This window comes from Mesoplodon densirostris, chromosome 14 (genome assembly GCF_025265405.1).
Source record: "Mesoplodon densirostris isolate mMesDen1 chromosome 14, mMesDen1 primary haplotype, whole genome shotgun sequence".
NCBI classification, from domain to species: domain Eukaryota; kingdom Metazoa; phylum Chordata; class Mammalia; order Artiodactyla; family Ziphiidae; genus Mesoplodon; species Mesoplodon densirostris.
In genome coordinates this window covers 66,655,544-66,683,048 of record NC_082674.1, presented here as the reverse complement: position 1 = coordinate 66,683,048, position 27,505 = coordinate 66,655,544, and the positions used below count along the sequence as shown (strand labels likewise).

Here is a 27,505-nt window from a genome sequence, read left to right as displayed (position 1 = left end):
CATTATGGTTTACCCCAGGACACTGAATAGAGTTCCCTGTGCTCTACAGTAGGACCTTCTTGTTTATCCATCCTGTATAGAATAGTTTATATCTAGTAACCCCAGCCTCCCAGTCCATCCCTCCCCCACCTCCCCTCCCCCTTTCTCAAATTAAGGTGGTGTGTGTGGTCATAGGCTTGAGTCTTGGAAGCCGTGTGATGCTCTCCCTCCCTGATCTGAGGGGCTGAAGCAGGGCCCCCCAGCGTGGCAGACACTCCAGACAGATGGTGGCGACAGATGACCTTGGCCCGAGTCTCGAGGTTCTGGCCCTTTAGTGGTGATCTTCGTGGGGGAGAAAGAGGGCTTTGCAGTCAGACAGGCCTGGGCTCGAATCCTGGCTGCGGCCTGGGGGTCTGGTGGTTTCGTTCCTGAGCTGATAGTCGGGTGTGTGTCCCAGGGTTGCCGTGAAGGTGGACGACGCCTTGGCGAAGGTGGAGCCGCCAGGGCTGTGTCCCCTGGGGCCTGTCCGAGCACTTCTCCCCAGCTCGCTCCTCTGTGTCTCCGGGTCAGGAGGAGGGAGGCTGGTCTCTGCAGGGAGCATTTTGGGGATTCTAGTCCTCTGGGCAGTTCGGCCGGTTGGGAAGTAGGCAGGGCAGCGTGTCCAGTGACCTTGGGCCTCAGCAGAAGGGCACGGGCCTCTCATGAACCCTGAAGACTCCACTGCAGGGAAGCCCGTTAGTGATGGACGCCAACACTGGACGGCCAGACGCACGGAAGTTCGGAGGAAACTGCCCAGACTCCCCAGGAGACCAGCTGGGGCAGGCACCCCGGGCACCCTTGCCAGTGTGGGCGCTCAGCCAAACGCCCCCCGAGGCTGTGGAGAACCCCAGGTCGGGCCTGGGCTTTCCAAAACATAGTTGAGAAAAAGAAAACCTCACTGTTGCAGGGAATTCAGATATCGCGTGGATTTTGCATTGGTAAAGTGGTTGGGATCCAGATCAATGTGGAGAAAGAGGTGCATTTGGTATTCGTGTTAATTCCTTTCCACTCCTTCCTCCTCCTCTCTTATTTCTGTGGGGAGTTGCAGGTGATGCTAGTGGAGAAATAGCTTTAAAGACAAGTGTGCACCGTTCCATGTGTCCCCTCCCGCCTGAGTGGGCTGTGCGGAGTCCTTGAGTGACCTCTTGGGTGAGGGCCTCCACGGTCCCAGTGACCTTGAACCTGGCAGTGTTTGCAGTCGGAGGTGGTTTTCTGCACAGAAGTGTATGCTTTCCTGATGCATTTGATCACAGGTTGTAGTGAAGACCTGATCTGAAATGCTCATCCTTAACAGAGGTTTTGAATAAGCCCATAACCCATGTTAAGCATGGTAGTGGGCAGACTGCATGTAGACCCAGCAAGAGAGCGGTTCTGGTCTCTGTGTTCATTTCTGTCTAAGGTGTGTGCTTCGTTCATTGACGCTTCGTCAATGAAATGCTTTTCTCAAGGAAAACGCTGCCCCTGCATCTCTCACAGCCAGTCCCCAGGTGGCCAGGGCATCTTTACGTGAACTTGAAGCAGAGCCTCTGGTTGGGGCTTCTCTATTAGCTCAGATCCTGCACCTTTGTCTGGCTTTTCCGCCACACTGAGTGTCAGAGGATGGGGCTTCCAGAGCCAGGCCATCATGCTTTTGCACTGGGCAGGTAAATTCTCCGGCACTAAGTTTGCTATTGGTGCGGTGGGTTTAGAGCTTTGGAGGCCTCCATTCTTCACTCTAGAGCCTACTAAGGAGAGCCTTTCACCTCTCTGAGATCGATAAGCCCCGTGTAATAAAAGTGGGTGTTAATATCTAACCCAGGTGGTTATTGGGAGGGTTAAATAACGCCCCCCGTGAGAGAATTGTGCAGGCGGAGGGCAACCCAGACAGCCCTCCAGAGGCCCACAGGCATTGGCTTGGGGAGATCTGACTCAGGCATGTTCACTTTTCAATGAAAAATTTAAAACTACAACTTAAGTCCAGAAGGACCCATGAAAATACTAATACAGCGCTGGTGCTTGCGGGCACAGCTGTGTTTAGCGGGTGGCTTTCTCCAGTGAACGGCACGTGTAAGGCCCACAGTGAGAAACCAGAATCCTTGGTCAGGACCCCCAAGTTCAGATACCAGAACGTCTGTTTCTGCAGAACCGGTCGTGTTACTGGAAACACTTGGCAGAGATAAGGGCGCCGTCATCCTGTTGTATGTCTAACATCTTGTCCCCATCTCGTATCCCCGCTGTGTTTGCCCAGTGCCTTGTCCTGTGTTAAATCGTGCGTTTAAAAAGAATCATGCAAGCCCTTAAAATAATGCCAGAGAATGCATAAAGAGGAATTCATTTTTTAATCAAAATTTATGAACTTGCCTTATAACATTTTTATGAAAGCCCTACTTGAATTATCCTTTTCTATTTGACTAAAATAGAATTCGACTTTTCTGTGGGATATTTAATGTTTTGGGTCATCATCATGCTGGGGATGAATTAATAGATCTTGTCTGAGTGAACTGTCAGGATGGATCCCTTCTGGGTCTGAAGCGTAATTAAAGATGACAGTGAACCCCCTCAGAGGTCCACAGAGCCTCAGGGTCCCCTGAAATGATAGGTTGGGACTGAAAATGGTTCCCTAGGTGTGGTGGCCATGAGGTGACAGCAAGCTCCACGGCCAGGAGGGAGGGGACTGCGGGTCCCCTCTGTCAGCTCCTCGGCTTGACTTCCTTGTAGTTTCCGGATGCTGTCCTCAGATCCCTGCAGGGATTTTTTTTTTTTTTAATTTTTATTGGAGAAGAGTTGATTTACAATGTTGTGTTAGTTTCAGGTGTACAGCAAAGTGAATCAGTTATACATACATATATCTCTTCTTTTTCAGATTCTTTTCCCATAGAGTTCATAACAGAGTATTGAGCAGAGTTCTCTGTTCTGTACAGTAGGTCCTTGTTAGGTATCTATTTTATACAGAGTAGTTTGTGTATCTTCACCCCAATAAGCACAAAGCTGTGGCTTGGGGGAAGGGGTGCACCTCTCTCAGTGAACGGCCAGTGCAGGAGATGGAGTCTCTAAATGATAGCCACGCTCTGTAATTCTTCTCCCTAATTAGGCTCCCAGACAGGCTTTTTGAATTTCCACTCGGCAACTGCTCTTTTCTTTTCGGCAGTCTTTGAGGCCATGGGCAGGGGCATTGGGGTGTGGGGGTTGGGAGACACCTGGGAGCTTAGGTCCCTCGGCTATGGCCAGGGGTCCCCAACCCTCCCGGCCTCTGCCTCCGAGCCGGCCCGGGGCCTGGAAGGTGGAGCAGGGTGAGGGCGTTTCTGTTTGGGTTGAGGTCAGTAAATATAAAGCACCATTTTTCTGGAGTCTATTAAAAATAATGGTTTCAGGCAAATAAATAATCAGTTATTTCTCAAGCAGTGACTTAAAATCAAAGAAGCAAGCGGTCCTAATAGACGGTTCTTTCTGTTTCTTTTCAGATTTCCTATGTTCCTTTTCTACAAGTGATTTCCTGGATCATAATCCTCCGCTGAGGTTTGAGTTGGATTTGAGAATTTGGAGAATCCCTGCAGCTCGGAGACTTCGGGGGTGCTGTCAGTTGAAGAATTCACTTGCTGAGGAGCTCCGTGTGTGTGTCCTCTGTCATAACTGAGTGCCGAAGGTGAGTGCGGCTTCCTGCCTAAAGCAGACGGGAGGACTTGCCGCTTTTGCCTCAGATGCTCACTCTGCATTAGTAGAATGGCAATAAATATAGCTCTGATTTGTTGAGCCTCGTAAAATGTAAGTTTCCAACGGATCTGGTTCAAAAATTAGACTCACCGTTCCTGCTTTGGCACATGGTGGCATCAGGTAGCCAAGAAGCAGGGCAGTGGGCACATCCAACCTGTGAGCCACCCTACTGCCGCTGCTCCTGGGCCGGACGGGTAGTCTTGGGTGTGGAGGAGCCGAGCCTCCTGTGTGGCGCCTGGGCTGGGGGGCGGGGAGGGGGGGTGGTGATCCAGGATATATAGGAGCTGTCTTCAGGGTGAGCTCCATCTAGTGAATAGTGAAGGCTTCATTCCAATTTGGATGCTGGGAAGATAAGTCTCCATCAAAACATGCCAACAACCATTGTAAAGCAATTATACTCCAATAAAGATGTAAAAAAAAATCATATACAGCCAAAAAACAAACAAACAAACATGCAAACAGATAAGGATTCTGAGGAAGGGTTTGTATGAGAAATCTGCTCATGCGTTAAAATCGTGCCTGTGATACAGCATGTGGATTGAGGTCATAACAGACACTGGACAAAAGCATGTGTTGTAACAGACATTTCTTAGCCCTGACAAATGGTTTGGGACATTTGATGTAGGTCATAAGAGATGCTGTCTAATGGTTCAGTTCATCTGGGGTCCCAGCTCTGGCTGGGCAGTAGAAGTGCTTTATGAGAAGGTCCAATTTCACCTTCAGCGTGTTGCCCCAAAGTGTAGGGTGGTCACCCACTTTATGAGCTTTCCTTCAAAACCTTATTTTGCTTCTATTATTCACAAATTGCTTTGAACTATTCTATTTCTTTTTAAAAAATTTTATTTTACATTGGAGTGTAATTGATGTACAATGTTGTGTTAGTCTCAGGTGTACAGCAAAGTGATTCAGTCATATATACATGACTGAATATATATACACACACACACACACATACACACTTTTCCCCTTTGGTAACCATAAGTTTGCCTTTAAACTATTCTTGAACGTATAACTTGGACTGTAAAATCTCTTGGTTTGATTGCTATAGATTTATTAGTTTAATATAAGTTAGAATTTTCCTTCATTTGGTCTAAAACTACTACTAAAGGTTTTGTAAGTCAGGTTTTTCTCCTCAACCACTTTTTTTTTTTTTTTTGGAACCACCTTGATTTCAGTTACATTTCCCTTTGATGTGTGGTGAGCAGAAGGGCATGGAATCAATATGTAGTGTTTCATAGGGTAAGATGATGCATTCTCCTTTATGATTTCTTTGGAGCAAACGACAGTCTCCCACCTGTTTAAAGTGGGGAGGCGTCCATTATGATTTCCAGGTCTGGGTCCTAGACTGGAATTGAGAGACTAGAGCTCATGTCAGCAGCTGATCCAAGCCCTCCCCCTTACTGTGTCCCTGTAAGTGACCCTGAGGTCCCCCTTCCCCCAGGACATTGCTGGTTTTCACTGGCTTTACATCCCCCCAGGCGCTGGTCGGACCCTCCAAGGTTTCTCTTCCAGACCTTATATGGGTGGAACGCCTTTGGGTGTTTCATGTCTAATCCTGGGAGGTTTCCATTACATAAAAAAGTCTTGGCTATGACCATTCAATTTTTTCAATAGTCATTGAAGTGGAACCTTTTAAAACTTGGTCGTTTATAAATGCAGTCACATATTAATCAGTTTGTCAGATTTCATGGGAATATAAGCTAGGAATTAGCGCAAATCCTGGAATCTGGTCATCAGAATTCTTTAGTGATTCATCAGTCATGGAGTCTGACAGGACTTCTTTAGAAGGTCTTGGTCATGGGTGACATTAATAGACTCTCAGTGACTGTCAGGGTCCTCTTCCAGAAAGTGGTGGGTCGGGGAAGTCACACGCTTAATTGGGGCAGTATATTCTGCACAGGTGCCCAGGAGAAGTCTGTTACCATCACACAAAGAAGAGTTGATGCCTGGGTACCACTAGATGGACAGTCATACATAGATTATCTCACGGATATACTTACAAAAATATTTATATGCACGTAATTTTAAATAATTACTCCTAGAAGTTTATGAGAGCCACACCAAAGCCCTGATTTACTTATTAAAAATTACTTTCATGGTTTTGAAAACTGTCCAGTGGGAAAACCACTAGGGCTGTCCATTCGTGTAATAAATATTGACTGTGAGCACAGCTGGATTCTGGGCTGTTTTTCCTGCAGTGACTGTTTTAGCAGCTACAAAAATAGGTAAAATACAGTTCCGGACTCTCTTTCTCGTGGCCTTGTGGGATGGGGCGTGACCCTGACAGCTCTGGGGCTCTGGTGACACCTGCAGTCAGGCTCTTACAGCAAGTTTCAGGTGCCCGAGGCAGGGTAAACTGAGTGACTTTTAAAGAAGGGGGGAGTGGGGCTGAGGCGTCGTGGGTCCCGTGGCACAGGGCAGGCTGGGTGGCTTAGCGGGTAATGGGTCCCCACGTCGTTTAAGCAGTAACAAGTGGGAACCCGCACGTGCTGCTGGGTCAGGGGTCTTTGATATGCCCGCAGGAAAAGTGACGGCTTGGCCAGCCTGTCACTTGCCCTGTCCTGGAAAGAGAGGAAAGCAGTGCCGACCTGGTAAAGTGTTACATGAGGGGTCAGCCTCGGAAGCGTTTCCCCGCTGCCGGACACCCCAAGCTGGTGCCGTCTCAGCCCGCCTACCCCTGGGGCTGGGCCGAGGGGAGCGGTCTTGGGGAGGGATGTCTGAGCTGCATCTCAAGGTGACCTGAGGGGGTCCCTGAGCCCCCTGTGTCCAGGGGCTGCATTTCCCTGCCCTGTATTCTTGTCTCCCAGCTCACTCCTCCCTTCCCGCCGTCCCACTACACACAGACACACACACAGACACACACAGACACACACACTCACTCTCTCTCTCTCTCTCTCTCTCTGAAATTACGGACTTCAGAACTCCTGGCTTGACTTTGCCTGATGCAGGAGCAGTGGAGCTCATGGGGGGAGCGTGGCCGCAAGCCCCTTCCTTTTCCACTGGAATGAACTTGGCAATGTATAGTCTGCGTTTAATTCTTCCCTGGATAACTGAACACTGACTGTGATTCACTGTTGTGGGAAGCTGCCGGGTGTTTCCTGGGGATGGAGGATGTGAACAGTGTCATATGCTGTACGGAAGGTTGTTTATCTTTTGAAAATCTACTTGGAGACTTTTTCAGGAGGGAAGCCTGGTGAGTGGAAGGACGTGAGTGTTATGGGGGGAAGACGGTGCGTAGGGGACAAGGCTTATGGGTAGAGAAAAGTAATCGAGACCTGGATTTCACACTGTTAGTTGCTGATGTGAATACCCAAAATGATGTAAATGTGAGCATAGGCATCATTTTTTTTTTGAGCTTTATTGAGGGATAACTGACAAATAAAATTGTAAGATATTTAAAGCCTACATTGTGCTGATTTGATACACGTATGCATTGTGAAAGGATCTCCCCATCTAGTTAATTAACACACCCATCACTTCACATATTTATCCTTTTGTAAAAATGAGAACAGTTAGGTTCTCCTCTCTTAGCAAATTTGAATTATATAATAGTATTATCAACTGTAGTCACCATGCTTTACATTAGATCCTCAGACCTTATTCATCTTAGAGCTGAAATCTTTTTACCAGCCTCTCCCTGTTTCCTCCATCCCCCCAGCCCGTAGCAGCCACTTTTTTACTCCCTGTTTCTATGACTTGGACTTTGTAAAAAAAATTCCAGATGTAAATGCTGCCATGCATTGTCTGTCTTTCTCTGTCTGGCTTATTTCACTTAGCCTAATGTCCTCAAGGTCTGTCCATGTTGTCACAAATGGCAGAATTTCCTTCCTTTTTGTGGTTGAACAGTATTCCTGTGCGTATGTATGTGTGTTTACACGCATATACATATCTATGTATCATATCTTCTTTATCCATTCATCCGTTGATGGGCACTTAGGTTGTTTCCATATCTTGGCTTTCATGGCTAATGCTGTAGTGAACATGGGGGTACAGATATCTTTTCCAGATCCTGTTTTCATTTCCTTTTTACAGATACCCAGAAGTAGGATTATTGGATCACATGATAGTTCTGTTTTTAATTTTTTTGAGGAACCTCCATACTGTTCTCCATAGTGGCTGCACCCATTTACATTCCCACCAACAGTGCATGAGGGCTCCCTTTTCTCCACACCCTCATCAGACACTTGTTATCTCCTGTCCCTTTGGTGATAGCCACTCTGACAGGTGTGAGGTGATATATGATTGTGGTTTTGATTTGCATTTCCCTGATGATTAGTGATGTTGAGCACCTTTTCATATGCCTGTTGGCCATCTGCACATCTCTGCAAAAATGTCCTCTGCATATTTTTTAATCTGATTGTCTTTTTGCTATTGATTTGTATGAGTTCTTTATATATTTTGGATATTAATCTCTTATCAAGTATATGATTTACAAATATTTTCTCCCAATTCATTGGTTGCCTTTTCACTCTGTTGATGGTTTCCTTTGCTGTGCAGACACTTGTTACTTATTTTTGGTTTTGTTGCCTTTGCTTTTGGTGTCAAATCCAAAAAATCGTCACAAGAGAGATGTCAAGGAGCTTACCCCCTATGTTTTCTTTTTAGGAGTTTTATGCTTTCAGGTCTTATGTTCAAGTCTTTAATCCATTTTGAGTTGATTTTTGTGTATGGTGTAAGATAGTGGTCCAGTTTCATTCTTTTGCATGTGGCTGTCCAGTTTTTCCAACACCATTTATTGAACAGACTGACCTTCCCCATTGTATATTCTTGGCACCTGTGTGGTAAACTAAGTGCCCATATAAGGCCAATTAAGTGACCTTATTTCTGTGTTCTCTATTCTATTCTATTGATCTCAAGGTCTGTTTTTATGTTGATACCATACTGTTTTGATTACTATAGTTTTGACTATACAGTTGACCCTTGAACAACTTGGGTTTGAACGGTGGGGGTCCACTTTTACTTGGATTTTTTTCAATAGTAAATATGACAGTGCTGCACTTTCCATGGTTGGTTGAATCCATGGATGTGGAACTGCAGTTACAGCAGAACTGTGGATCCAGAGGGCCAACTATAAGCTTTAAGTGGATTTTTGATTGCCCCTAACCCCTGCATTGTTCAAGGGTCAACTGCAGTTTGAAATCAGGGAGCGTGATGTCTCCAGCTTTGTTCTTCTTTCTCAAGATTACTTTGACTATTCAGGGTCTTTTGTGGTTCCATACAAATTTTGAGATAGTTTTTTCTATTTATGAGACAAATGCCATTGGAATTTTGACAGGGATTGCATTGAGTCTGTAGATTTCTTTGGATAGAATGGACATCTTAACAATGTTAATTCTTCCAATCTACGAGCATGGAAAATCTTTCCATTTATTTGTGTTTTCTTCAGCTTCTTTTTATCAGTGTCTTATCGTTTTCAGTATACAAGTCTTTCACCCTCTTGGTTAAATTTATTTCTAAGTATTTTATTCTTTTTGATACAGTTGTAAATGGGATTGTTTTCTTAGTTTCTCTTTCTGATAGTTCATTGCTAGTGTATAGACACAACTGATTTTTGTATCTTTCAACTTTACTTAATTCATTTGTTCTCACAGTTTTTTGGTGGAGCCTTTAGGGTTTCCTTTAGGGTTTTTGATATTATGATGCATAATATCATGTCATCTGCAAATATAGACTGTTTTACTTCTTCCTTTTTGATTTGGGTCCCTGTTATTTCTTTTTCTTGTCTGATTGCTGTGGCTAGAACTTCCAATACTGTGTTCAGTAAGTGACAAGAGTGGGGATCCTTGTCTTGTTCCTGCTCTTAGAAGAAATGCTTTCAGCTTTTCGCTGTTGAATATGTTGTTTGCTGTGGGCTTGTCATATATGACCTTTATTATGGTGAAGTATGTTCCCTCTGTACCCACTTTGTTGAGTTTTTATCATAAATGAATATTTTGTCAAATGCTTTTTATGCATCTATTGAGATAATCATATGATTTTTGTCCTTCATTGTGTTAATGTGCTGTATGATGTAGATTGATCTGCAGGTATTGAACTATCCTTGTGTCCCTGGGGTAAATCCCACTTGATCATGGTATATGATCTTTTAATGTGCTGTTGAATTCAGATTCCTAGTATTTTGTGCAGAACTTTTTGCATCTATGTTCATCAAGGGTATTGGGCTGTAGTTTTCTTTTCTTGTAGTGTTCTTGGTTTTGGTATCAGGGTGATGCTGACCTCTTTTTTTAAAAAAATTATTTATTTATTTATGGCTGTGCTGGGTCTTCGTTGCTGTGCATGGGGTTTCTCTAGTTGTGGCGAGTGAGGGCTACTCTTCGTTGCAGTGCGTGGGCTTCTCATTTTGGTGGCTTCTCTTTGTGGTGGAGCACGGGCTCTAGGCATGTGGCTTCAGTAATTGTGGCACGTGGGCTCAGTAGTTGTGGCTTGCAGGCTCTAGAACACAAGCTCAGTAGTTGTGGCACACGGGCGTGGTTGCTCTGCAGCATGTGGGATCTTCCCGGACCAGGGCTTGAACCCATGTCCCCTGCATTGGCAGGCGGATTCTTAACCACTGTGCCACCAGGGAAGCCGATGCTGGCCTCTTAAAATGAGTTTGGAAGTGTTCTCTCCCCATTTGTTGGGAATAGTTTGAGAAGGATTGGTATTAATTCTTCAATTGTTTGACAGAATTCACCAGTGAAGCCATCTGGTCCTGGACTTCCGTTTGTTGGGAAGTTTTTGATTATTGAGTCAACCTCCTAATAACTGGTATGTTCAGATTTTTTATTTCTTCGTTATTCAATTGATAGGTTTGATGTTTCTAGGAATTTATCCACTTCTGGGATGTCCAGATTTGTTGGCATATAATTGTTCATAGTAATCTCTCACGATCCTTTTTATGTCTGTGATATCAGATGTAATGTCTCCTCTTTTTTTTTTTTCTGATTTTGTTCGAGTCCTCTCTTTTTTCCTAGGTGAGTCTAGCTAAAGGTTTGTCTATTTTCTTTGTCTTTTGAAAAAAAAACAGCTCATAGTTTTACCGATCTTTTCTATGATCTTTTTGGACTCTATTTCATTTATTTCTGCTCTGATTTCTGTACTTCCTTCTACTAACTTTGGGCTTCATTTGTTTTTTCTAGTTCCTTGAGGTGTAAAGTTGGTTGTTTATTTGGGATCTTTGTTTTTTCTTAATGTGGGTTTTTATCACTCTGAACTTCTCTCTTAGAACTGCTTTTAATGCATCCCATGAGGTTTGGTCTATTGTATTTCCATTTTCACTTTTCTCAAGGTTTTTTTTTTCTATTGAAGTATAGTTGATTTACAATATTAATTTCAGGTATACAACATAGTGATTCAATATTTTTATACATTATACTCCACTTAAATTTATTACAAAATAATGGCTGTGTTTTCCTGTGTTGTACAATATATCCTTGTTGCTTATACATAGTTGTTTGTACCTCTTAATGTCTCAAGATGTTTTTTGATTTCTTCTTTGACCCATTGATTGTTCAGTAACATGCTATTTAATTTCCACATATTTGTGAATTTTCCAGTTTTCTTCTTGTAACTGATTTCTAGTTTTACACCATTGTGATGGGAAAAGATGCTTGATGTGATTTCAGTCTTAAATTTATTAATACTGGTTTGTGGCCTAACGTGTGATATCCTGGAGAATGTTCCATGTGTGCCTTAGAAAAAATATGTATTCCGCTGCTGTTGGATGGACTGTTTTGTCAATGTCTGTTAAGTCCATCTGGTCTAGTGTGTAGTTTAAGTACAAATTTCCTCATTGATTTTCTGTCTGGATGATATATCCACTGTTGAAAGTGGTATATTGAAGTGCCCTACTATTATTGTATTGCTATCTATTTCTCCCTTTAGGTCTGTTGATATTTGCTTTATATATTTAGGTGCTCCTATACTGGGTACATAATATTTACAAATATTTCCTCTTGTTGGGTCAACTCCTTTATCATTATATGATTCCTTCCTTTGTCTCTTAGTACAGTCTTTGGCTTAAAGTCTATTTTGTCTGATATAAGAATAAGCTACCCTGGGTTTCTTTTGGTTTCCATTTGCATGGACTGTCTTTCCATCCCCTCACTTTCAGTCTGTATGTGTCCTTAAAGTTGAAGTGACTCTTGTAGGCAGCAAATAGATGGGTCTTGTTTTTTATTCATTCAGCCACTCTGTGTACTTTGATTGAAGAATTTAGTCTATTTACATTTAAAGTAATTATTGATAGGTATGTACTTCCCTTTTTAAAATTGTTTTCTTACTGTTTTTTAATTCTTTTGTTTCTTTTTTCACCTCTTTGTCTCTTTTCTTTGTGATTTGCTGATTTTTTTTGGAGTGGTATGCTTAAATATCTTTCTCTTTCTCTTTTGTGTCTCTGTTATAGGTTTCTACTTTGTGGTTACCATGAGGCTTACATAAAACATCTTATAATAGTCTATTTTAAGCTGATAACAATTTTAAGTCTGTACACATCATTTTCCATTCTATTATAGAAGCAGCAGTGGTTTGTTGAATTGTGCATCCAGCAGGAGAAAATAAGTTAAGCATGTCCGTCTCTTTCATGTTTGTAAAAATGCTATCCCATCATATTTCTTTAAGTAAAGGAAATTTTTATTACTTGTCTTCATATCAGCCTCAATTTTTATAACAACAGTTTCCCAAGGTTCATATACTAAGTAAAGTTGACTTAAATTTACTCCTGTCTTTTACCATATCCCAGCTTTTTGGTATTTTGGAGATTGCTGGTCACTCACTTTGCACCCACAGAGACTCTTTAGAAAGACTTTTCACATGCAAGACCCGTTTCTCTGTCATTGAGTTTTTAGGGTCACAGCTGTTGCTGGGAGGCTAGATACCTGAAAGTAACTTGTTGAGTTTCTGCCAAAATAGAAGGGACCATCCTGTCCCCTTTCCACCACGCCCCCTTCACTGGGAGCCCTGAGGCACCTGGGGTAGGACCTCTGCAGCTGGACTAGTTGCGTCTTTCTAGGGGCTACTGAATGTCTAGGGATGGCCGTAGCCTTTGATGTTCCAGTCGATATAGTGGTTAGATCTGTAATAATTGGTTAAATAGTTGACCAATAGGTATTGAGCGTTGCTAAAAAAAAATATTGCTGTGTTGATTCTACCACAGTTAATGAGCTGGTGAGTCAGTGGGAGCAGCTGTAATGTACGGGGCACTTGCCAGGTGCTTGCCCCCCCTATCCCGTGTCTCCTGCAGGATATTATCTGTGGCTGGAATGCAGATCTTTTGACCCCCATTTCATAGGCAGAGACACTGAGCCTCAGGGGAGTGAAGAGGGTTGCCCAGGGTCACAGAGTGGAACCCACAAGCAGTGTTCTGTTCTGGCCACGAGCTGCTGCTTCCAAGCCGGTGTTGCTTCTGCTCCCCAGCTCTGACCTTCCGCGGCAGTGACATGGCAGCGACCTGTTACCTGAGTGCTTACCTTGAACCTGGGACCCCTCGACGCTCTGAGAGATGAAACAACTTGGCCAAAACCCTGTGCTCGTAGGGCAGAGTGGGCTGTGAACCCACATCTTCCTGACCCAAAGCCTTTCATTCTTACTTGACCGTGAATTTTATTTATTTATTTTCCCTAGCAAAATCTCGAGCAACCAAGGAGGGTTTGGAAGCGAGTCCCTTTTGGAAACCTAAAGAAGGGAGGAGGGAGGAAGGCTTTGGGAGGGGTTGGGGCATAGGAGACAGGACCTGAACCTTCCAAAGGCCTCGGTACCTCCTGAAGACCCCAGGGCCAGCTCAGCAGGCCTCGGACCTGCACCTGTGCTCTTCCCAGATGTTGCTGTGTATTTGTGACTCCCCGCTGACCAACTGACCTCTGAGAGGGAAGTCATCTGTGGAGGCTGAAGGACCTCCTACACTTCCTGTGTGTGGGGTCCCCTGCTCTTCCCATGGCACCTGTATCTAGAGTGAAGCTGCCTAAAGTCGAGATTTACCGTTTCTTTACGTAGCAGTGAAATCATCTTTTTCTGATGGTTGAGGTGACGGTCAAAGTTTAGCCAAGCATTTCTCTTTTCTGTCACAGCCGACATGCCCCAGCAGTGTGGCTTCCTCGAAGGCTGGACACATATTAAAAACACAAAAAGCGAATCCTTTCCCACTCCACCCGGCCCAGTTCTTTTCCTTAGGACAGTTTGTAGAACTGAATTAATAACTTTGCAGTCATTTCTCCACTATTCTCTGAATTGTACCTTACAGTTTACAAAGGCATTTTCGTATAAATTCTTTCGAAGATCAGGTGATGTGGCTATGTCTCCCCCACCCCCATTTTATAAAAGATGGAAAAGAGCCAGGAGAGGTTGCTTTACTTGCCAAGATGGCCCAGCAGACGGTGACCCGTGACTCGCGGCTGCACCGGGGCTGCAGGGTGCTGACTGCACACGCGCTGTTTGCTCTCAGAGTCCCTGGACCAGGCATGTAGACGATGCAGATGTGAGAGAGAGAGTCTAAGAAACAGGCCACACTGGCCACACAGAGCTTTAAATAAAGCACTGCTGCTCTTGAGGTTCCAAAAGTAGGAGAGGTGAAGTGTTTTTCTTGGCCTCCTTCCTCCAGAAAAGCAAAACATATTCCTGCTGTGTGTTTGTGTGTATTGCCGTGTAGGGGGGTGTAGGCTTTTGAAAAGCAAACTAGACCTTATCGGGTACATCTTTTGGAGGTGATGGGTGTGTTTATTCCCTTGTTTGTGGTGATGGTACCAAGTGTGTTTGCATATGTCCAAACTCACCCAGTTGTACGCATTTAATATGTGCAACTCCTTGCACAGTTAAGTGTACCTCAATAAAGCTGAAAAGCACTAAACTGCCACGGCAGGATGAGAATCCCTCTACGGACCACCCTGCAGTGCATGCTGATCTGAAGGGGGTGTGTGGAAAAGTGCAGTGAGCAGCCTAAAGTGCAGTGAGCAGCCTAGTGGTCCAGGAACAACACTGTGGAGGGTTAGTGGTGGCCCCAGGGACCCCACCTTCCCCTGTCACTGGTGTGTCTCAGTGCAGAGCGCAGAAGAGCGCCTTGAGCTTCAGATCTCTGCTGATCAGGATCGACTTTCCCGTTGGCCTTTGTTATAACACAAGTGTGTTCTTTGGAAACTGTATGGCTCCAAGATGGTTATAAAACAGTATGAATAACTCAGACCATGAAAGATCACAGTTTAAGGAGAGCGACTTTTGGTGCTGTGTTAATGAACAGGATCGTAACAGAAACAGGTTCTGAATGGAGGCCAGTACCCCTCAGTGCTTGTCGAGAGGGGTAACCGTGTCCACCTGCTGGTCCCTGACTGGGGGCCAACCCCACATCTCCCTGTGAGATGACATTTGCTTTCTGAGCCTCTTGGAGTCGACCTTGACCCACAGTCACATTGACGCGTGAATCGGTGGGATGGGTGGAGGCTCCCTGGCCCGCCCCTGGCTCTGCCACCTTTCTGTGTGCAGACCTCCCTGGGCACACAGGGGCAAGCCGCGGTCAAGGACAGCCCAGGGCAGCCCCCAGCCCGCTGGTGAAGCAGAATGCTTCATCCACAGATGGGGTGTTTCCGCAGAACGCTGCTTTCTGCTTGGGTCCCCCAGCTCCCAGGGAATGAGTGGGAAATGGAGGGGACACGAGACCCCCTCCCCCAGTCAGACTGGCTTTGGTTGGAGGCGTTGGGCGTTTGTAGCCTATGCTCTGAACCTGAGTTCTTGAGGTGGATTTTGTGGCACTTACAAAGGCTGAGAGGGACGTTCTGTGCCCAGATGGCGAGAGCTGGGAAAGCCGTCGACCCCAGGAGCAGCAGGAGCATCTTCCCTGTCTGTAGCCTGGGTCTGTGGAGGCCTGTCTTGTGGGAGGAGCTGAATGCTTACAGGCCATCTTCAAATGACCACATCTTATCACCCGGAAGCTCATAACGAAGATAGTTTTGCAGAACGTTGGTCATGTTTTCCCAGTGGGTAGATCCCAACTTGTGCTCGGAACAGAAGTTCCTGGAGGAAGTGTCAGGTGCGTGGTGGAGGGGCTGAGCGTCCCATCGTGTGTGTTGCCCTCTGGGCCTTAGTTTCCGGGACAGTGACACGGAGGGACTGGGTGAGTGCTGGGTCTGTGATCCGGGCCTCTAGGGACAGGACTGCAGCCAACCCCACAGATTCTGGGCAAAGGTCAGGGTGTGCCACAGCTTAGGCCCCTCTGCAGGTGCAGCAACCTCATGGCGCCCGTCCACCACCTGAGTCCCACCTCCAGGACGGGGCTCCGGGGCCTCCCTGAGCTTCAGCGGCCGAGGCTGCTGGCCCTCGTTCTCCCGTTGGCCACGTGGGGCAGGCGCAGGGAGACATGGACGCTGGATTAGGGGCTGGAGGGCAGCGTGGAGAGGGACACACCACGGGTCACTTCCCTCTTTCCAGAAGAGGCACACAGGCCTCGGGTGCCTCGTGCCTGCCGGCTGCACTCTGGGCTGGGCAGGCAGGTCCGGGTCTCCAGGGCTGAAAGCCCCCCGGGATTCCGAGGAGCTGGCGGAGGAGAGAACCGAGGTGTCAGTGCTTCATCAGAGACATCCCCGTACCTGCTTCCTTCTGAGGGTCGTGGAGGGACCTCTGAAAACATGCACCCCGGGCCCCAGCTCCAGGGACTCGAATCTGGGGAAGGCTAGATGCTTGTGCTTTTTCTGTGGCGCTTCCCAAGTCCTCCTGATCACCCGTTTGGAAACTACTGACCTGGACCCTGGGTTTTGCATCCCCTGCCAGCTGGGGCGCCGCGGGGCTCGTTTGGGGCTGAGGCCTAGTGAGGTCAGAGGGAGGCGGGGGATCGGCCTCCTGGACCTGCCGGCTCCCCTTGGGCACGTTCACCCCCGCTGTGCCCTGGGCCACCTTGAAATGTGCACTGTCCTTGAGGGGCCGCCTGGGATGCTCAGACCCCACTCCAGACCAACCTGGAGCGGGCCGAAGGGGCCTGAGCATCTGTATGTTCACACCCATCTTCCCTAAAGGGACCTTCTGAGGTCCTCCACTTGAGGATTTTCATATATTCACACTTTAGATAATTCATGAACCTTTAAGAAATCCCATTCCGTGCCTAATTACAGTGTGTGTTGGCAGTTGTAGTTTCTGATCCCTGCAGGGAGATAACCCTCGAGGGAGACGGCTCTTAGGCACAGAAATCCAACAAACACGACGGAGAAACAGGCAGCAGCGCCGGGCACCCTGGTGCTCAGATCACAGCAGGCCCGGGAGCCAAGACCTGCCCTCCACACGCCCTGTGTTCTGTGCTTGGAGGTTCCAGCCGGGGGGCGGAGGTTCTTGGTGGAGAAATCACATGGCAGAGTCTGTATTATTTGTGTGAAAGTGAGATGATCATTTCTCTTCTTTTAGGGCTTTCTTGCCCAGCGGGGCCAGTATCTGGGTCACCTGCAGAGAAGGGATGGGAACTGGTTCCACTTTCGTGGAAGGCCGCGCACGTGGTCAGTCCCACTCTTCACTTGTGTCATACCCTGCAAACCCTGAAGACCTTCGCGATGCCTTCCCTTCCAGAACTGGACCCCTCCAGCCCTCAGGGTCCGAGTCCCTCCCGTCTATGCGTCCTGACCATCAGGATCGGAGGGCCTGGCCCTGTAGGGTCCCAGCGGATCTTCTGATAACCAGAAGATGATTACACTGTGTCCTTCCTGACTCAAGGGCTGGGCCTCGGATGTTGCCTGTCCCTGGGAGGCTGACCCCGGGAGACCCAGTTCTGTCCCCACAGGTGTTTTGCTTGCAGTGTGGATGACATTTGGGGGGGGGCTGGGGAGGCTGTCACTTTGACTGTCTCAGGGATGGAAAACTTGAGGGGGCCGGTGTTCAGAACACCTGGTCACTCAGGGCTTGTCCTGCAAAAATATAACTAACATGCCGGACAATTCTTATTCCCAAATGGGTTCCCCGGTAAAGGGCCCTGAACTCCTTTGACCAGCGCCAGCCCCGGGGCGGGGGCCATTCCTGACTGATCCCCACAGCACCCCTCCCTGCCAGCGTGAAATACCAGCCAAGTCAGTGTCCTTTACTCTCCTGGCATGCTTTATAGATGTTTTATATGTGTGTGTATATGTTGACAATAAAAGGATGGAAAAAGATAGACCATGGAAACATTAATCACAGTGGAAAGAAAGCAGGAATGTCTGTGTTAACATCAGATAAAGAGTCTTTCAGAGTGAGGACGACCCGCGGGTGTGGACGGTCCGGTCAGGACCCGCATCATGCACGTCACAGGTAGTTGCCATGTGTCCTCAGGCTGTGGATTCCTCAGGCTCGCCCTGTTTTTATGACCTGACCGTGGCAGTTTTGAGGAGGACGTGTAGGGTGACGTGTAGGGTGCCCCTCGGGTGCGATTTGTCTGCTCTTTTTCTCCTCGTTGGACTGGTATAGTGTGTCTTTGGCGGGAGGACCACGGAGGTAAAGTACCATCTTCACCGCAGGGCATCTGACTTGGTGAGTTGGCGTGGCTGTCAGCTGTCCCCTGTCCACTCTTAGCTTGTCTCTGGGAGGGCGTCTGCAGGTGCAGCCCACCCTGAGGGTGGGAGTTACGCTCCACCTCCTCCAGAGGGGAGGATCCATGTCACTTCCTTGAATTCTCCTGGGGAAGTTGGTCTTCTCCCCCGTTGCTTTACTTACTCGGCCATCCACTGCCTTGCTCCTTTCTCATTCTCATTTATGGCCCCTCTTTAACCGTCGTAAGCAGGGCTGCTCTGCATGCAGCTTGCAGGCCCCCTGACCCAGCACAGAGTTTCTCTGTGTGGAGATGCTTCCCGTGTGCTGTGTCAGCGCCCAGCTTTACCAGATGACCACACGTTGTCTTCCCGGGCAGGGCTGCCGTGTTCCTGTCTTGGCAGAATACGAGGACTCCCACTGCCCCCCGGCCTCCCTGACACTAACACCATCACCTGGTCCATTTCTGTCCATCTAGCATAAAAAGGCATCTCACTGTCATCGCAGATCATGGACGAGGTGCAGCTTTTTCTGTGTCGATTCATCATCTGTGCTGTCCTTCTGGGCAATGACTTGGTGTTCACTTGCTTTCAATTGAGTTGTTGGTCTGTTTCTTCATGAATTGCAGGACTCTTTATATATTCTAGGTACCAGTCCTTTGTTATTATGTGTACTGGTTTCGTTACAAGTGTATTTCGTCATATTTTGATCTATGAAGATCGATAATTCTCACTTGAGAATCCAGACTTTCTTTGAACAGAGTCTTTTACTGTGCCCGCATTGGCACAAATGGTATACCACTCTGTATAAACGTTAATGCTTTCTTATAAAAGGGAGTCTTGTATTCTTGTAACTCTGCTGGAAGGGTTTTATATGTATTTTGTGTTGTTTCAGTGTTCAACAACCTATTTTTAAATTTGGGGGCTGATAAATGCAAGGTTTTGAAATGCCGGAATTTTATTGACGGTACTTAACTGATTTTTGCCAGGTATATCATAGAGTCTGAGACGGTGCCTTCTCAGTAGCTTCATGAGCTTTGCTAAACTTTCATCTTTCCTTTTCTGCTGCTGCTCTCACCAGTTGTCAGAAAAAGTTGGAAGATTCACCCTTCCTTATTGATCGGTATGTCATGAATATTCATGTATATTCCATGTACTACCCCCGTTTTATTCAAAGTAACTGCATGACATAAAATTTAAATTTTCAATTGGAATTCTTCCATGGCTTCCCTCATGAGTGAAGAGCCCTTATTACGTAGAATAACAATGATGGTATCCAAAGGTGAGACTGTTCTAAATGAAGTTCCTTAAATTTGAATCCAACCGCAAACCAGGGCTTCAGCATCGGGGGCAGCATCTCAGTGTCTTGTGTCCACCGGGGGGTCTGGTGGTGGAGCTAGGACAGCTGCAGAGCGTCCACGCACGCCTTCAAGTGCTTGCTGGGTACACGGGCTCAGGCGCTTCTAAGCTCTCGGTTTGTGCGGAGACAGAATCCTTGTCTGCAAGGAGTCCCACTCAGCGAGAAAACAGCCAAAAATATGCGTGAAGTCCCCCATAAGTGCCAGGAAGAGAGAAAGCAGAGCAGGGAAATTGTCAGGTGGGGGCGGCAGGGGGGATGCAGCAGCTTTTCTAGATGAGCTGGGGCCGTGGGGCTGGGCGGAGGCTTGGGTTTCATCAGGGGTGGGATGTGGACGTGAGAGGGAGAGGAGGGCAAGGGAGGTGCCAGGGAGCAGGGCGTGTGGGCTTGGGGGAAGAGCTGGCGTCGGCAGTGGCTTCGGGTTGTGTTCTAGTGTGATGGGAAGGGATGGCGGGGCTTGAACGGAGGAGGCCCAGCCCACTGTCTGTTTGCAGGTACCACAGGCTGCTGCTGAGGAGTCAGACCAGAGGGTGGGGATGGACCGGGCAGGAGAGAAGGCTGCCTTGTCTGGGCCCTGCTGCTGCTGGCTTGGAGCTGGGTGGTGGCAGGGCCAGCGCTGGTCCCACCTGAGACGGATTTTGAAGGCGAGCCTCCGGGGTTTGCTGATGAAATGGATGGGGACGCCACGTTCTGTGGGATGTGCTAGGATTCTTGCCCCGACGGGCACCTGGGTGAATGGTCGTCTCATGTTCGTATACTCAGAGGGGACCTGGGGAGATGGGGGGTGGGATTTTGTGGTTGCTGTTCGCGTGATTGGTTTTCTTTTGGTTTTGGTTTGGTGTGGATGGTGACGAGCTTTGTCTGGATGAGTCTGGAGGGCAGTGGGGCGTCCACGTGGAGGTTTTGCTGAGACGGGGTAGCGAGCGCTGACCCCAGGCAGCCGAGGGAAGGGTGGCTCCCCCCGACGGGCTCATGGGCCGTGTCCGCCGTCAGCGGGCAGGAAAGATGACCCAGAAGAGAGTGGAGTACTCACGCCATGGTGGAGAGAAGGGGCAATGACCCGAGGAGCAGATCCTTCGGGAAGAGGGGGTGGGTGGGGACCAACATGGAGGAGGTGGCCCCCGACGGTCACCCGGGAACTGGAGGGACAGAGGCACCTGCAGCCCTGGGACCCCCGATGGCTTCTGCTTCCTCAGTGAAGGAAGAGGCGAGGTCATTCACCAGCTCCACGCGGAGTGGGAGGTGGTGCTCAAGGGCGGAGAAGGAAGATCTGGAACAGCCCTCACCCGGGAGGGCGTTCACGGGGGACGTGGGCGTGGCTTCCCAGGCAGCCCCAGGCTCCCTTGAGCCGGTGTCAGACACAGGACGACAGGACGTGGACCGGGGGGGGGGGGGGGGCGGCGGGTGCGTCTCTTGCACGGATCGGTTGCCCTGGGGCAGGTGGGGAGTGGGTGCCACCAGAGTTTCCTGCACGTGCGCACGGGCATCGCTGCAAGTGCTCCTGACGTGTTACCGCGTCCTGGCTCCGCTAAGTCGAGGGTAAAGGATTATGTTTGGAGGATCTGAAGTACATACAGCAGAGACCGTAGGTGGGACCAGGGCAGCCTGGCCGGTGCAGGGCAGGTTAGCGAGGGGGTGATGGCGCCGAACCTGGAGAAGCAGGTGACGGTGGACGTTGCGGGGACGGGTGGCCGCAGGGCAGACGCTGTGAGGAGCAGGGTAGGGACCCAGCGGAAGGTGTCACTTAAAAGCATTGTGTGGTGAGAGGGAAGGCACGTGGAAAACAAATCAAATCCCATCACTCATAAGAGCTGCTTTCCTTTCAACAACACCCGGGAGCTGGACCGGAGTCAGCGCAGGCGAGCTCTGTGTGTAACACACACAAGAAGTGGGATGTAGGTCCTGCTGGTTCCGGTAAAATCCGCCGTATTGGTCCCGAGACCGGGGCGGCAGGTACACAAGGTGAGCTGGAGTAGCTCGTGGCGCCAGAAAGTCAGGATGTGCTCAGAGCACACGCGCACGCACATGTGCACGCACAGACACAGACACACACAGACACACATACAAAAACATACAAACTCACACATACACACATACAAAAACACACACAAACTCACAGACATACAAACTCACACACACAAATTCACACAGACACAGACTCACAAATTCATACACACACACTTGCAATGATAGGGTATGTCACAGGGACACAGGAGCCAACGAAAAGAGCTCCCAGTAGCCAAAGTTAGCACAATTTGAGCAACAAAATAAATAAGAAGTATTGGTTGTAGCTCAGAGTATAAAATAAATATGTTTATACTAATATGAATAAATGATAGAATAAATCTAAAAACGGGGAGGAAGAGGCAAATCTCCCTGGCAGAATCCCAGATACTTTCTGCAGATCCTCTCTGTCAAGGAGGTGGAGCATTACCCCCACGGCAACTGTGGGCTGTGCTCAGAGCCTCCTTCCCCAAAGCATGGGGTGGGGGGAAGAGGAGAAGAAGGACTTTTCAGGGGGAAAACCGGACAGTCAGGACTCAGCCAGGTGACGGGGTCAGCCCAGGGGGCAGTTACAGTGACAGCAGGCGCCCCGAGACAACGCAGGGACTGTGGGCTTTCACCTCTGTGGTCTCCTCCCCAAAGCCCAGAGCCCAGCCCTTGTGGGAGAAAGACATCAGACAGATTCCACCCGAGGGACATCCTGCAGAACATCTGCCTGGCCCTTCTCAAAAACGCAGGGTCATCAGAACAAGGGAAGTCTGCGAAACTGTCATGCAAAGAGGAGGCTTGGGAGACGTGACGAGTCAAGACAAGGTGGTGTCCCGAATGGGATCCTGGGACAGAAAAAGACATTAGGGAAAAACCTAAGGAGGCCTGAGTAAAATGTGGACTCTCGTTAGTGTATCGATATTGGTTTATTAATTGTAACAAATGCATCATAGTAATGGAAGATGTTAATAATAGGGGAAACTAAATAGTTCTAAAGAATAAAATTTATTTTAAAAAATTGCGTACAGATGCTAGGAATCTTGATTTCCTCATTGTTTTCTTGAATGATAGGGAAGATTTCCTTAAAAGAAGTGTACCTTTGGGATAAATGTTAGCATTTATCTTTCTAGAATTTGTAGAGGTGTCTGTTTAGTAATTAAACCAGAGTAGCTCAGGTCCCTTCTCAGGAACTGGGTCCCTGCCCTGCTGAGCATGATGGGTACGGGTCCTTGTCCCCAGAGTGAGGAACAGAGGGCCTTTCTGTAATTACCTTTCCCATTAAATAGGAAAATCTAAACCAGAACGTGTAGGAATGTGAGCATAAACCACATACATCTGAAGAACTAAAATGACTGTGACAGCTTGGTCATATTTGAATGCTAGGAGACCCAGAGCACAGGGAGTGTGTTTTTTTTTGTTTGTTTGTTTTTTTGTTTTTTTTGCGGTACGCGGGCCTCTGTTGTGGCCTCTCCGTTGCGGAGCACAGGCTCCGGACGCGCAGGCTCAGCGGCCATGGCTCATGGGCCCAGGCGCTCCGCGGCGTGTGGGATCTTCCCGGACCGGGGCACGAACCCGTGTCCCCTGCGTCGGCAGGCGGACTCTCAACCACTGCGCCACCAGGGAAGAAGCCCGGGGAGTGTGTTTTGTAACTCACTCTGCTCCTTTTACCCTTGTATGTTTCGTAATTAGGCAGAGAATCCTGAATACTAAGGTCAGGTATCCAATAGTGTAGCTGAATTCATTAGCATGATTCAAGGACGCTCAGGGACATTTATACTTTGATATGTTTATGAACCAGTTGTTTAAGTTATAGAAGTTACAACTATTTTCATGGTTGTGGAAAAAAATAGCAAGGCTTAAAAACCCCTAAATACAGTGACAGAGGGCTGTTTGTTTACTTTGTTTACATGAAAATACTTCATGCTCTCTTGATGTTTTAGAGGAAGGTCAGGTTTCACCAAAGATATCAATGTCCATTTTCAAAAATGGGTATTTTTCCTTTTTTTTCTTTTTTAAATTTCAGCCTTATCAAGGTATAAGTGACAAAATTGTAAGATATTTAAAGTGTACATGGTGGTGATTTGATATAGGTATACATTGGGAAAGGATTCTCCCCATCTAGTTAATTAGCAATCTGTCACCTCACATGTTTATCTTTTTTTGGTGAGAACATTTAAGTTCTACTCTCTCAGCAAATTTCTATTATACAATACAGCGTTATCAACTGTAGTCACCGTGTTTTACGTGAGATCCTCAGAGCTTACTCATTTATAGCTGAAAGCTTCTCCTGTACCCTCTTACCAACCTCTCCCTGATTCCCCCTCCCCCCAGCCCCTGGCAGCCACTCTTCTGCTCTGTCTCTGTGAATCTGACTTTTGGGGGCATTTTCCCACTGCTGGTATTTTCCCCATCACTCCATTAACTGTGATGTCTTCCAGGTTGGTGTAAGGCAGTGTTGATTCCAAGTCCAGTGCAGTTTTATGGACTTTCATTTGTTTTCAATTAATACCATATAACAAAATTGGCTTATTAAATTGACCGTGATTCTCCAAAATGATGGTGCTTGGCTGTTACCTAATGTTCATGACCTTCTTCCCAGTGTGATGAATGTCTAAGACACCCAGGAGGAAATTGAGAGAGGTTAGCAAAAGTTAGCAAAATGGGAACTCCATGGCTTGAGCAGCAAATTATGTGTGAAAAATAGTATTTCCCAGATTCTAGCTGAAACAACAGAGTCCCCAGTCCTATTTCTTCTGTAAAATTTCCTAGGTGCTAGTGAGTTGTATTGACTTATAGGCTAGTCTTTGGAATACTGGTTTTGTCCAGGCATTTCACATAGTAAAATGAGTTGCTGGGTGATTATCTCTTGAAAACTGACTTACATTTTAAGGTATTTTTCTAATGTGATTTAATTTGGGGCGGGAGGGAAGTGCTGATCCTGGCAGTAGGGATGAATTAATAGTAGAAATTCACTTTATAAAAGATGGGGAGAGGTTGCAGCAGAAACCCTAGATTTATAATAAAAGTATAAAATTTGGTCTTTATTGAGAATTGCCATCCACTAACAAATCCTGTTCAAGAAAGTTCATTTAGCAAAGTTTGGGTACCTCACACCCAGTAGAATGTCTGCTACCAAAAAGCAGAACGACAAGTGTTGGTGAGGGTGTGGATAAACTGGAACCCTTGTGCAGTGCTGGTGGGAGTGCAAATTGGTGCAGGTCATATGGTGCTTCCTCAAAAAATCAGAAATAGAATTATGGTCCAGTGAGACCTGCCACTGGGCGTCACACAGACACAGGTAGGGCGGGGATGTCTAACATTTATCCAGCACTGACCAGGTATCGGGTACTTCCTGTGATGGTCTCATTTCATCCTGATGTCTGCAAACAAAAACGGAGGTCAGAGGTTAAGCAACGTCCCCCCAGGGTCGCTCACTGGTAGGTGCTGAGCCTGGATCTCCCATCCCTGGCCTCCTCCGACCAGAGAGGAACATTCCCAGGAACGGCTCCCATCGGTGCCCACAGAGGAGACCTTTCCAGACTCAAAGACCGAGACTGTACAGGCCACAGGCTTTGATTGTGATCCAACAGAATTAGAAAAATCATAAAAAGACCTTCTCCAGAATAACCCACGGAGCAAAGGTCGCTGGGGTCTTAGAGACTCAGAAGCCTCTTCCCTGTACCGTTCAGCCATGCCCAGCAGGAGCAGCTGCAGGAAGGAGGCCCTCTGCTCAGGGTGACAGCAAGACAGATGGGCTTCCCCGCCCCCCCCCGCGCACCCCCAGAGGGAAGGGCGTGAGGAATGGAGCTCTTTGACCTTGTGTTTTGAAATCGGGAAAGTTTACCCTTCAACTTGGTCTGGCCTTCCTTGGCCTCTCCTCAAGTAAAATGTTAAAACACCAGCGAGGCTCTTCCCAGATCAGACCTGGAAGATCAGGAACAACTGCTCTTTCCCCCAGGTGTTTACACTGATGAAATTTATCAAAATGAAATTGAAATTCAGTTTTTGTTTATTGGCACCCACCTTACCCTTGGGATTTCTTTTTTTTGGCCATGCTGCAAAATTCTGCTAGCCGGGACTCTACCAGCTGCAAGAGGAAGGAAGCTCAGGCTTTGGGATGAGACAGTTCTCATGGGTTTGAATCCCAGCACAGGCACTTTCTAGCCTGTGGATTTGGACGAGTTATTTGATATCTCGAAGCCCCAGTTTCATCATTCATTCAGTATGTGTACAGATCCTCTCTGTTTCAGAGGGTGTCTGTAGACCTCGGATGAGCTCACACTTAGCCCCACGGGCACGAGGGGAGTTGGCGGCTCCTCCTGTGACAGAGTGCCAAGCCTGCTCTGTTGTTTTCTCTTTTACACGTAGTGTATTTTTGTGCCTCAGGGAAGTGGTAAGACCTTGACCCCTGTCACAGGTTAATTAACTTGGTGGGAGTTGAAACAGCTATGAGATTCCACATTGTGTCCTACTTAAAGTTGAAGCGTATCAGCTGTCATCAGTGATACTGCTTGTACAAAGCCACCAACTGACCTTTCTGTCCCCGCCAGGACGCCACAGGATCCTGCCAACTCCTGTCAAATTCGTTGGCCTCTGTAAAGTCTTTTATCTACAACACGACCTGAAACTTTAATCAAGAATTTATAAGTTCTTTTAAAGCTGCTTCTGAGACTGTTTCTTTGAGTGGGTCTCCTTAATGCAAATGTACTGTTTTGAAGTGTTTGCAAATAAGAACCAAGGGAGGAAAACATGGTGAGAAATGAGGGAAAACATAGAAAGTGTTGCTTGTTTGGACTGACCTTGGTACGATTGCTCACTGCGTTGGTTTTCTGCGGCTGCTGTATTCTCTTCCAGTTCTGGAGGTCACAAGTCCCACCCAGGTCTCACAGGGCTAAGTCAAGGTTGCACAGGGCCTTGTACCTTCTGGAGGCTCCAGGGGAGAGCCTGTTCCTTGCTTCTTCCAGCTGCTAGGGGCTGCCCTCATCCTGGCAGGTCCCTCCTTGACTCTTCTGTCTCCTTTCCGGCTCATGGGGGCTCTGTGGTCACTCCGGGCCCCCTGGGATACTCCCTCAAGATGAGCTGACCTTAATTCCCCTACGCCATGTAGCCTGACATATTCACAGGTTCCAGGTAGGAGGATGTGGACCTCTTTGGGGGGGGGGGCTGGGCTATTATTCTTCCAACTGCATCTACAGAAAACCTCTGTTTGAGTGAGTTTCCATAATAATTGGTTGACTGCCTCGAAGGCATGAGACGGTACAAAGAAAAATCCTCAAGACCCATCTTGAAGTAGATTATATTATTGGAGTAATTCAGACTGTATGTTGAAAATCACGGCAAGTGTAACTTTTTTTTTTTTTCATGTAGTCAGTCTCTTTTCTTACCTGGTTCCTCTCTAAACCAGTTATTTGCTCATAGCCCTATATTTTGATATGTCTGTATCCATGTATACACACAGGTATTTTTCTGAAATTGCGAGTTAACATCCTAGAGGTAAAATGTTACACCTGTTTTGAATTGAATTCAATAAATCATATTCCATCCATGTAAGGTTTCTATTACACAGTGGGATTGGCAGTTTTTTTAAAGCCATATGACCCTGGTCTTCTCTGAGGCCAGCTAGATTGGTCAGTCCGTAGAAGGATGAATGAGGCAGATGTATTGAATACATTAACTTTGAGTCATCAGTCTGCCTTTCCTTGACCTTCCCATTAAACCGGGCGGCTGAAGCCTCAGCAGCCACTGTCAGCACGTAACAGGGTGTCCCACACAGTGAACAGGTAACCTCAGGTGATGCAGGTGCTCTTGGGAAAGGACAGCCGTAGGTCGTACACTAATGACCTCTGGGGAGGAGACCCTGGACGGTGGCACTTAGATGGGGAGGGAAGGGGAGGGATCTCTGGAGAGGTGCTTCTGTGCCTGGGGCTCGGATCACAAGAGAGCAGACCCTGGGTCTGCACACTCTCCAGGGAACCCTGGTGCCCTGGCAGCGTATCTGCTGCTCAGG

At 47.5% G+C, this 27,505-nt stretch overlaps 1 protein-coding gene across 3 annotated transcripts in view; it reads left to right on the top strand.

The window, feature by feature from the left end:
- The window catches only part of NCK2 (NCK adaptor protein 2), a 137,771-nt gene that overhangs the window by 59,441 nt on the left and 50,825 nt on the right, over positions 1-27,505 (top strand). For all 3 annotated transcript variants that reach the window (XM_060117089.1, XM_060117087.1, XM_060117088.1), the window contains exon 2: positions 3,459-3,640. The gene's annotated coding sequence lies outside the window, so the exon portion shown is untranslated. The remainder of the gene's footprint in view (positions 1-3,458; positions 3,641-27,505) is intronic.